Source organism: Schistocerca piceifrons, chromosome 2 (genome assembly GCF_021461385.2).
Source record: "Schistocerca piceifrons isolate TAMUIC-IGC-003096 chromosome 2, iqSchPice1.1, whole genome shotgun sequence".
NCBI classification, from domain to species: Eukaryota; Metazoa; Arthropoda; class Insecta; order Orthoptera; family Acrididae; genus Schistocerca; species Schistocerca piceifrons.
Window position 1 is genome coordinate 754,754,130 of NC_060139.1, and position 10,472 is coordinate 754,764,601.

Here is a 10,472-nt window from a genome sequence, read left to right on the forward strand (position 1 = left end):
AATTTCTTTCTTCCCCCCCCCCCCCCCCCCCCCCCCTTGTGCTACTTATCCCCCCCTCCCCCTTCCCACCTTCTCTCCTGCCCTCTGTCTAAACTGCAGCACTTCACTGTCCGCCACCCCTACCATACTATCCCACCCCTTCCCCGCCCCAGCCTTCTTCCAGTCGCCACTCCCATCATGCACAGGTGCTGCTGCTTGCAGTGTGGTTTCAGTTGTCTGAGACTGCAGACGTGTGTGCAAGTTGCGTTTGCGTGAGTGGGGGTGTGTGTGTGTGTGTGTGTGTGTGTGTGTGTGTGTGTGTGTGTGTGTGTGTGTGTGTGTGTGTGTTTTCTATTGCTGACAAAGGCCTTAATGGCTGAAAGCTGTCATTGTGTGAATCTTCTTGTTGTGTCTATCACAACTCAGCATCTCTGCTATATGGTGAGTAGCAGCTTTCCTCAGGAGCAATATCCTCAGCTCCACAGAAAAATCTCCTAAAGTTATGTTAATATTTAGTTCACCTGTAACATTCACTTGACTGTTTTTCCTATTATATAATTTACAAAGTTCTGCCATTATTTGGGTTTGTCAGACTTTAGCCTGCATAACTTCATGTGTTTGGCTATGAAATGGAACTATCTTCCCCATCCTTGTGTGAAATTCCTTCCTCATGTTAATATTCTCTGAAGAGGTCATTTTAGCTCGAATTTTTAACTTTCTTGACTTACACTGTTATGTCTATACCCAGTTACAATCGTAACCTGGCCTTTAAAAAATTACTACAAACGAGTTTACTATCTCAGATTAAATTTCATGTTAATACACTACTCGATTTACATTAGCAACTAAAGGGAGTAAGCCGTTCGTTAGTAATCCAACTTTGAAATTTCGTGATACGAAATGTGCAGTCATGTTGCACCACATATTTTTCGAACTTTACTTCTCCCCTATTTCTGAAAAGCTACAATGTTTATTTAGTATGATTACTTAAAATCATAGCTCTACTCAAAAGCAAACCAAAATGCTGTTAACAATATTTTATTCAAAGTGATTTGTTTATAATTAACTGAACTGTAATTTAAATTGTTGTATTGTAAAATTCGTTGAAATTTATGAAATTAAGTAAACTTTTCCTAATTTAATATCAGAACATGTAGGGCAATATGACTTTTAATTGTTACTTTGTAAATCTTACATTTAACAATGTATTCAATTGTTTAGTTTTATATAAAAGGAAATGGCACGTGACCCTTGAGGTCAGTCATTATTGTTGTACAAAAGCTGTTTGTGTGAGAGTCTTTCAGAGGCTGTCAGACGGCCAGTGTATAGTCCACTAATGCACACAATAATCGGTCACAACATAAGACAAGAAAAGTGATATACCCTGTGTTTTATTTAAAAATTAGTACATCAGCAAAGCCAAATTCTGGGACTTTCTGAAACAACAGACCCCGAGGATACCAAAGTTCAGTATCTCATCATATGGAGCAGCTAATTTGTTATGTGAACTTTCATTTACTGTGATTGAAAATTTCTAGTCTTTATACTTGTGAAAGGTGAACGCCCAAACTGCTCTGGTGGTATGATTGAGAATTCACTATTACCACTGTCCAACCATAGACAGAACTCTAGAAACTGTATATTTTTTTTTCTCATTCAGCATGAGTGGTAATTAAAATGATTCCCTCCTCTCACACATCTAAGGTTGGCATTTTAATATGGTGTCACTGAGCTGGGATATGTGTAAGTCTGTGTACAGATATTTGCACTACATTTCAGAGTCTAATTGTGACGTGTGATTATCAATTATCAGACAACAGTTGGAAAGAGACAGAAAGTGTGGTGTGGCAACTCATCATTGGACCACATTTTGAGATAAGTACAGGTTTTAAATTTTAAATTACTTTTCCTCAGACTATCATTTTTGTAACTTTCTTTTGTCGTGTGGTAGTTGATATGCAGGATAATTGTGGGGTTACGTGTGGCGATAGTCTGGCTAGGTAGATTTATTTTCATTTTTTGTGCCCAATATTATCTTCAAATAGGGCAAGCACAGAAAATCTCGATACAACTGGAGAGGTTTCGTATACTCAATTATTGACACTGAACCTGCAACAGTCATCTGAGGCATCACATTTCTTAGGATTTTCTCCAAATGAACAGGCCCTTGGTTTATTAGAAAGATTATCACAACTCTTGGATCATAAGCTTACAAGTCAGTCTCAACTCTAGGATCATAAGCTTACAAGTCAGAATAATGATTTAAAGACTGAACTTACAAGCCAAAACAATGACCTAAAAATGAGTATTGTTAATCTAAATGACACTGTTAAGGCAATGGAAAGGAAAATTCAGGCTACGCAGGAACAGGTAGCAAACTCTCTTTCAAAACTTAATCAATTACATGAGTTGATTGACCTTGAAATTCAAACAGTAAACGATAAGATTGATCACGCATGGTTGCATGTGGAGAGTGTTGAAGATGTTATTCATGCTGAGGTAGTTAGAAGGAACTCTGAATTCAAAATTATACATGAATGTATAAAACAGGAAAATTAAATCATCAAACAGGAACCAAAACTAAATAATGATCAAATTCATAGCCATACTATCAGTGTTAACAATAAAATTGAGACAACAGGTTAACACCCAATTAAGTGATGTTGAAACAAATGTGTCACATCTGCAAATTGGCGGAAATTTTGTAACAATTTATCTCTTGAATACTTCCCCAGGGATTTCAGAATACACACAGTGGATTTCCTATAGCGACGTAGAGATAGTTTCCCTCTGAACTTGCCTGATTCTGCAAAAATTAAACGAGCCAAATGTTTCCTTAATGGCGAAGCGTTATCAGGAGCTAATCAAATTGTAAAGCCAAACATAACATTTAATGAATTCGAACAGATGTTTTTGAATAAATTCTGGTCCGAAAGTAAATAGGTGGGCATCAAATGAGCATTTTTTAATCTAGTAGGTACAGATCAGGTAATCTCTTGATGCGAGAATATTCTGAGAAACACACCTCACCTGGACAAATCTTTTGACCATCTTATTCTTATTGATGCCTTGAAAAGATGTCTACCAATGAGGGCTCATTGGGGCCTTGTTTGCGGCCCCCATGATTCATAAGAGAATTTTTTGAAACATGTTAATAAACCTGACAAAGGTTCTGAGGAAGAGGACAGGGTTAACAAGTATCAACACAACCAGCAAAATAGACAGAATGATAACAGGAGGAACCATAGTACTTATAACAACAGTAATAATAATAATAGTAATAATAATAACAGGAATGGTAATGGTAATAGAACCCAAACCATACTAACCAGAAGTAGAAAAACTGTTAATACCTTCTATTATGTCTCCACCCCCCCCCTCCACCCCCCACCCCACCCCCCCCACCCCCCCCACCCCCCCACCCCCGTCATCAGTTATGTGGAGTCTAGGAATACTACGAACTCAGTTCGATAGACAAACAATTCAAACAAATCGTATTAATGAGTTTTATTACCAAACAAAAAGATACAAAACATAACTTCGCAATTACACACACGTGTCGCAAGCAAAGGGTGACGTACAAAATTAGCAGACTTGTTCAGTATAAACAGTTCCAAGTCTGTGCTACATAGAACATACAAGTGAGTTGACAAGAATTGACACTACTATACAAGTGCCTAATCTTGAAGCTGCTTTTCAACTGGGGCGTCACCAGTCGGTTGTGGCTCTAATGTCCTCTTCACATAGGTGCCACTACTGTCACGTTGTCATGTGTGTCAGCATGCGATTGGCTGACATCTTCTCATAGCCATCTCTTCTCTATTGTTCCCGACTGGGGTGCCGTCACTTGGCTTTATGCCATAACATTCGCGCCCCCCCCCCCTCCCCCCCCCCCCAAAGTGAAGGACCATCGTCATATAAGGAACAAGACAACGGGAGGGGAGACTGGAGGGTGGACGCTGCGATGGACTGGAAGCTGTGGCTGTAGGGAACATCAGACTATTGGTCATATACCACCATCTGGCTTGCGCTCTGGTGGAAACATTCCCCAGAAAACACCCAGAAGGGTAAGTGTCCACCTCTTGAGGCCCTTACCCATATGTAGAAGATATCGGCTGCTGCAACGTGGGCAGGTCCAGCTCCACCAGTAGGACAAGAGGCGGCAAAGGCTCTGTCTCCATGGGGCCATCCCACAGTGTCGTGATGACACCCTCTGGTGGCTGCTGTGGCTGTGCTGTCCTAGGGATCTGTGAACCTGGGGGAAGAGATACAGAAGGATGACTATGCCCATGACTGTCGAATTTGATTATGTCGCTGGCACTATAATCCATCTGGACCTGAAATGAGTTACATGTATGCGCCAAGTCGATGAAGGAACTCACCTTGCGCCCACCATCTGCTGCCACTAAAAACCCTGAAAAACACAATATCATGCAGCACAAAGCGATTTTTATGACCTTCCTTCAGTGTCGAACGCTGAGGAGGATGGAGCAGGTGGAGTAGTGTCCGATGGCAGTGGCCGTGAAGCAATTCCGCTGGCGATGATCCATCTCATGGATGCGAATGATAGGGGGCGAGAAACAGTTGCTATGCTTAATCCCAGGTGTGTGCCGTGTGAAGTTTGGCCATCTACTGCATGAAGGTTCTGACAAAATGTTCTGCTTTGCCACTGGACTGCAGATTGAATGGTGCTCTAGTTAGATGGTGTATGCCGTTATGTTCACAGAATGTTTGAAATTCATTTGACCTGAACTGAGTGCCATTGTCTGACACTAACTTCAGGCAAACCTTCGAGGCAAAAAAATTGAGGACAATGCCTGAATTGTGCTATGTGGCATTATTGAGTTCATTGGCACAGCAAAAGGAAACTTGCTATAAGAGACTGCCACAATCAACCAATGAGTGTTTCAAAAAGGTCCTACAAAGCCTATGTGCACATGTTGTCATGGTGATTCTGACTTGGGCTGAGCAGAGAATTTTTGTGGTGGAGCAGACTGATTTTCCACACATGCGTGCCACTATGACATCATCTGTTCTATTTCGGCATCCATACCCTGCCAAGTACAGTGTCAATGCGCTAATTGTTTCGTATGAACAATGTCCTTGGTGAAGTAACTGCAACACTTCTCTTTGCAAAACTTTGGAGATAGACACACGTGACCGTCTACTGTCATTTTGAACAAGAATCACACCTTGCTGTATAGTGAGGCAATGGCTATGCTAAAGTATCGGCACACCACAGAGTTCTTTATTCTATGCAATGAGTAAGGCTAACATGTGCAAATGTATTTTAGCAAAATGTTCAAATCTGAATCAGCTTCCGTGGCCTTTGCAATTTTTCTATAATTCAGAGGAAAGGATTGAAGCAATCAAGAAACGTGAGCATCGATGTGACAACAAGATGCAGCCGAAGTGTCAAAGTCTATCAGGGCCAACTGTGAGATGTGAAAGTCCATCTGCATTAACATGTTGAGTTGTCAGACAATACGCACTCTTGTGCTGGTATTGAGACAACAACAACGCCCATCTTAGCAATTTTTGGGCAGTTTGTACAGGAACCAGCTTCGTCGGATGAAACAAGTACTGCAATGGCTTGTGATCAGTTACTAAGTAGAATTTTCTACCATACAGATAGTGGTGGAATTTGATGACACCATACACAATACCCAATGCCTCTTTCTCTATTGGTGAATTACTTCACTGAGCTTTGGACAACACTTTTGATGTGAAAGCAATAGGCCTGTCTTTATCACCAACTCTGAGCGAAAGCACCTATTCCGTAAGGAGGAGTCAACTAGCAACACAACTGGTTTGTCAAGATCAAAGTGAACCAATCACTGAGCAATGCACCATTTAAGTTTTAGGAAAGCTTCTTGGCACTCATCTGTCCAAACGAAGGGGATGTTCTTTTGGTGCAAGCGATTTGTGCAGCACTCGATAGGAACTGAATGTAATAGTTCATTTTCTCTAAAACTGACTGCAATTCTGTGACATTGCGAGGAACTGGCAGGTCTCGTATTGCTAAAAAATGTAACTGAAGAGTATGTACTTCTTGACTGTTTACGACATCACCTACATTCTCCAACTAAGGTTTTAAAAAATGACACTTGTCCAGTCGACACTTTAGTCCTGCTTCAAATAACACACGAAACAAAGTATGCAAATTTGCAACGTGTTCTTCTGGTGTACAACCTGCTGTGACAATATTGTCCAAATAGTTTGAACAGTTTGGTACTTGAGCAGTAAGCTGTGCCAAATACCATTGGAAAATGGCAGCTCAGAAGCACTGCCAAAAGTCAAAAACAAATATTTAAACAAGCCCAAATGAGTGTTCACAACACACACGCTTTGAGATTCTTCATGTTGTGATATTTGAAGATATGCGTCACACAATTTTTGGATAGTAGCGACCAGCGCCTAATCTGTCCATGAGATCCTCTGGATGTAGCAATGGATAAGTTATCAGTCACAGTCTGTGGGTTGAGTGAACACTTAAAGTCAACACAAAAGCAAATGTGACCTGGATGTTTGGGGAGCAAAACCAGTGAACTTGCCTACTGACTAGCGTGTATGGGCGCAATTGCTCCGCTATCTTGCAGTTCTTTAAGTTCAGCAGCGACTTTGTCCCATAATGCAATGGGAACTGTTCTGGCTGGGCAAAATTTCAACTAAGCATTGTCTTTCATAGTGATATGTGCAACAAAATTGTCAGAGTCATGTTTTGAGAATATCTCGAGTAAATTAGGAGTAGTCGTCATGTCTGTGAATGGACTAAAGATTATAGGAGCAACTGGCAAATCCAGTAAGCCCGTTTGTAAGCAGGTACTGATTGAATTTGAGATACAAGGGAAAAAGTTTGAACATGACTTCTTAGTTGTACCTGAATTAAGTGCAGAAATGATCCTAGGTATTGACTGACTGGACAAAGAAAGAGTATTTTTAGATTCTGGGAATGAAATTGATAAAATTAATATGGAATCTAATACTTTGGAAATTAAATTTGCAGAAAATGAAACTGTACATGATACTAACATAGAGTCAATATTGCTAGAATTGAAAACCAGAAACAATGGGTTGTCCAACTTGTATGAAATTAACGATTTGAAAAACTTAATTCTACTGAAGTGAAGACTGACGGTTTTAGGGAAACTGTTGACGAAATCCAAGAACTTTCATCTGAACAAAAGATGATTTATTTACCATTCTAAATATTAATCAGGAAGTGTTTCTGATAAACCTGGTATGGTTAAGAACTTTGAATACCATATCGATGCACTTGAACATGAACCATTTTTTGTAAGACCCTATCCAGTACCGCTAGCGAAGAAAGAAGCAGTACAGGTAGAAATTGACAGAATGTTAGAATGGGGAGTGATTGAAAGAAGCAACAGTGAATATAATAGTCAACTTATTATAGTAAGTAAAAGAGACTGTGGCATGCGAGTTATTGATGCATGGACACTGAATAAAATTGTCAGGAGAGAAGTAGACCAACCGGAAAATTTAGACAATTTATTACAATAATTACATGATGTAACATATTTAACTAGCCTTGACCTCACTGCAGAATATTGGCAGATCTCACTACATGAAGAATCCTGGAAATATACAGCATTCTTATTTGCAGGGAAATGCTGTCAATATAAAGTCGTGCCCTTTGGTTTAAATACTTCTGTCTCTGTTTTTATTAGAGCATTGGATTCCATGATGCATAGGGAACTTTGTGCTAGACTCATCTACGTTGATGACTTGTTAATTGCCACTGAGAGTTGAGAAGAACATTGTGAGCTGTTGAATAAAACGTTCACTGCTCTTCACGCAGGAGGGATGACTTTGATGTTGAAGAAATGTGAATTTGTTAAACACGAAATAAAGTTTTTAGGACATATCGTAACTACGTCTGGGATTGGAAAGGACCCAGAAATATTGAAAGCTATAGAAAAATGCCCTCTACCTAAGAACCGAAAACAATTGAAAGCATTTCTAGGTCTTTGCAGTTTTTATCACAAATATGTGAAGGGGCAAACATTTAATAGTCCACATTTAAATGGTTTACTTAAGAAAAACAGTGCATATATCTGGATAAATGAATGTAAAAAGGATTTTGAAGAGTTAACAATCAAATTGGTAAGAAGGAATATTTTACATCACCCAGTTTTGAGTGAACCGTTCCATGTGATTACAGGCATTAGTGTGAATGGTGTCAGAGTTGAAATTTTCTATAAAAATACTGAATTAAATAATCAAGAACCCAAGATGACAGCTTTTGCAAGTAGACTCTGATTAAGTATGAAAAGAATTACACTGTTTCAGAGAAAGAAGCATTAGCTTTTATATGGGGATTAAAGAAATTCTGGAATTATTTATGGGGGCACAAAACCATTATCCATACTGATCATAGAGCATTAACTTTCTTGAAAGAGTGTCATTTATTTACCAGCAGATTAAGTCGATGGGCTCTATATTTACAGCAATTTGACTATGAAATTTTGCATATTAAAGGCAATGATAATTATGTTGCAGGTGCTTTGTCATGATTGCCTGAGGGCATGAATAATTTACCAGAAGAAGGAAATGAAGACGGAAAATTTCACATTAGGTATATTAAAGTAGTTCAGGGTGGGAAGAATATTGAACAAATTTGCAGGAGCATGCTTTTCCATCAAAACGAAGACGAAGTATGAAAATCAATAAAAATAAATTTCAATAATCCCAAATTCCCCAAAATTGGTAAATTTTATGAAATCTTTAATGGAATATTGTACAGAAGGAAAAATACAGGTACAGAGGAGTGGAAAGTTTGTTGGCCATTACAATTTGAAACTGAAGTTATAGACTACTTCCACCTCACTTTGGGATATTGTGGTCCTAAGAAATGTATAGAAAAATTGAATGATGTGAACAATAACTGTGGGTGCCAGTAAGAAAATGCCTGATAGGATTAAGTCATGTGATGTTTGTCAAAGAGCAAAAGTTGCTAACCAAGGTTATATGCAGAATGCTATCCCAGAAGATACTTTTGATATGTTGTCAGTAGATTTGTATGGAGATCTTCCAAGAACTTCCAGAAATGTTGATTACACTGTAGCGGTTTTTGAAGTCTTTTCTAAATTTATTAAATTATTCCCTATTAGAAAAGCTACTGCAAAAGCAGTTTTCAGCAAAATGACTGAATATTTTAACCCCTTAGCTTACAATGTCGTGTGAGAGACGTAGTGTGCCGACCTGGCCAAACATCACCTAGACGTATCAGAGACATGATATGTTTGCCGCACCGAACAAGTGCAACTCATGTGAGAGACGTAGCATGCCGACCTGGCCAAACATCAACTACTGCGCTGAACAAGCACATGTCGTGTGAGAGACGTCGTCGGTCAGCTGCACCAAATGTAAACAGAACGTCTCTGACACGTTGCCGAGCTGATCGAGTACACGCGAAATATACGAAGTGTTCTTCGCCGCATTTGGACCCGCCGACATTACAAAAATACTTTCACAATGTTCCTGACATGTAGCAAATGCATTCACGAGGAAAGGGAGACATGTGGTGGCATAGCCAACAATGATTTTGCAGGTATTTTGACAGTGGTAGCGACGTTTTACCTCCTGTATGAAAAAGGTGTAAGCGGCTGGTGATTGAAGATGATACTAACAAAGAAGAGCAAACCTACCAGCAACAATCAGTCATGGATGTGGCAAAAGGAAGACAATGAATCAACAATCTGGATGTATACAGAAATTCCTGGAATAAAGGAAGCAGCTTTACAGCACGTGGGTTCAAGTGTAAGAGAATTACACATTTTCTATTTAATATTTAATAGTACATTTTGGGGAAACATTGTAACTGAGATGAATAGATATGCGCAAGACGTACTCTACAGTGAACAGAAGAGACGAAAAATAGACCAAAGGTGGTCTCCTATCGGCTGTAATGAAATAAAAATATACATTGTGCTATGTATAATCATGGCTGAAGTAAGGAAACCATTGATTCAGATGTGTTGGTCTAGGAGGGCTATTATAAAAACGCCAATATTTAGGAAAACGATGTTGTTCAGGATATTTCTGCACATAAGTAGATTTCTGCATCTAGCATATAACAGTTTAGCCAACAACACAGATAAGCTGTACAAACTAAGGCCAGTCATAGATATGTTCAATCAAAAATTTAAGAAAATGTACACAATGCAAGAGAATATTGCCATTGATGAATCATTAATGAAATTTAAGGGGCGCTTGTCCTACAAACAATTTAACCCATCTAAAAGAGTGAGATTTGGTATTAAAATTTATAAATTGTGTGAGTCAAGTTCAGCATACTGCTATGATTTTACGATATACACGGGTAGTGACAAATGTGATGCTTGTGGTAGTACCTCTGAAAGTGTAGTTCTAGAACTATCACGTTAGTATTACACAAAGGGCATACTCTGTATTTAGATAACTGGTTTTCTTCACTGAAACTTTTCAAAACTCTCCTCACCAATAAAACT